The following is a 1848-nucleotide window of genomic DNA, read 5'->3' as shown; positions in this document are numbered from 1 at the left end:
GGTCAAGGATAACGCCTATAATTTTCGGTGATGATTAGATAATAATATTGGGATGAGGTGGACCGAAAACTTGTTTGTGTTTTTTGTAGTCCATATATAGTCCATAATTGAAAGTCGAACATCATAACACAACCCGCCGTGAAGGGAATCTGGACAAGTAATTAGAAGGAATTTACTGAATATTAGTAATATTTGTTGACCTCTAGTCGGTCAAGAGGGTGTAAATATAGCCACATATTTTCCATGCTCAGAATATAGAAAGAATACAGAATACAGAAAGTTAGATTTTCGAGGAAGTTTTGTAGGGTATCATATGGTCGGCCCCGTCCGACTATACTGCTCCGCTCACTGGTTAATTTATAAGACAGTTGGCTTTTAATGTCTAACGTGAATATGAACAAGAAAACATGGAGGAAGAACCTGTTCCAGTTTCAAGAGCGATAAAAAAACACACACATTGTAATTGTTGCATGAAGTCGCCCGTTAAGGTAATCATTAAACACTTCAGTCCACTGCCAAAAGAAGGACAAAGAGGATCACTCTAATTGCTCTTCAGGAACACTGTGAGGGCTGTTCTTACTCGTTGGCAAATCATTGGTTCAGTAGTCAGTTCTTTCACGCTGAGAAATGAAGAGTTTGATATATATATGTATATATATATATATATATATATAATATATATTTAAATTTGGACTCTCATTTTTTACATTTTAAATAACAATTTAATAGTTCTTCATAAACTACAATTTATATGGAATTTATTATTTGAAATAGATATAAGATTTTCTGAACAATTATCGGGTAAACAATTGATTTCAATTAGTTAAATTGAATCTATATATTGATAATAATTATAAAAACAAGATATAACTTTCTTCGATATCACATGGTTGAACCTATTTGTCAAAATCATGTCTATATGATTGACTACAATAAACAAAACAAAATATATATTTGTTACCATGTCTAACTTTTACTATAACACAAAATTAACGCATAACACTTGTTTGTGATATTATCATAATCCATGACTTTTGTCATTGATAAAAAAGTAAAACACACCACTTGATTGATTAAGTGAGTTCGATAAAAAAAACAATACCAAACTAACACCTCTCGTTTGCGTCAATGGAAAATGTGTCACCGATGCAACCATTTCCTTTGATAATACATCAATTATCACCCAGATGTTATCACAGACAGACTTTTTTCTATAATTCAGATGAACAACAATCATTGGTAAATCTCTGACGATGGTGATTAATTTTTATTGGACCAGATGTCATAATTTTGTGACAACCATACAAATAAATCAAAACACGACTATTTGATGAAGTTTTGTTTTTTGACAACCATTTGCTAATTTATATGGAAAATACGATGAAGATCACCTCTCTCTAAACCAAAATATATCTATGCCAAAAAAAGTAAAACAAATGTAACTGTTTGGGGGTATGTGTGAGCCGGTGTCACACACACACATATTTATACAAAAATTATCTAATCACACAGCACAAAAACCAAAATCCCTGCTCACACTGAATAAATATAAAAGAAACTTCCAAGAAGCTATTGTCGAAAAATCCATCAGTAAATCATTATAATTTACTAGCTAATCGGAATGATTTAAAATAGTTTAAATTCGGAATATTATGTAAAAAATACGCGTTGGCATATCTTGAATGATTTTAAGCATCGCTTTGTGGGTTTCATTTAATGATTTTGCATTTTGTTGTTCATTGATGAAATTCAACGTAACCTCTCTGACTTAATTTGCTGTTCAAATATTCGAAGCATCTCGGCACAACACTTTCATTGTATCCGTTATTGGTTTGTATTTTTCCTACA

This window comes from Musca vetustissima, unplaced genomic scaffold (genome assembly GCF_032173495.1).
Source record: "Musca vetustissima isolate MV318-11 ecotype Yass unplaced genomic scaffold, APGP_CSIRO_Mvet_v1 utg6862, whole genome shotgun sequence".
Taxonomy (NCBI): Eukaryota; Metazoa; Arthropoda; class Insecta; order Diptera; family Muscidae; genus Musca; species Musca vetustissima.
The sequence above is the reverse complement of the archived record's forward strand: the minus strand, read 5'-3'. Positions refer to the sequence as shown.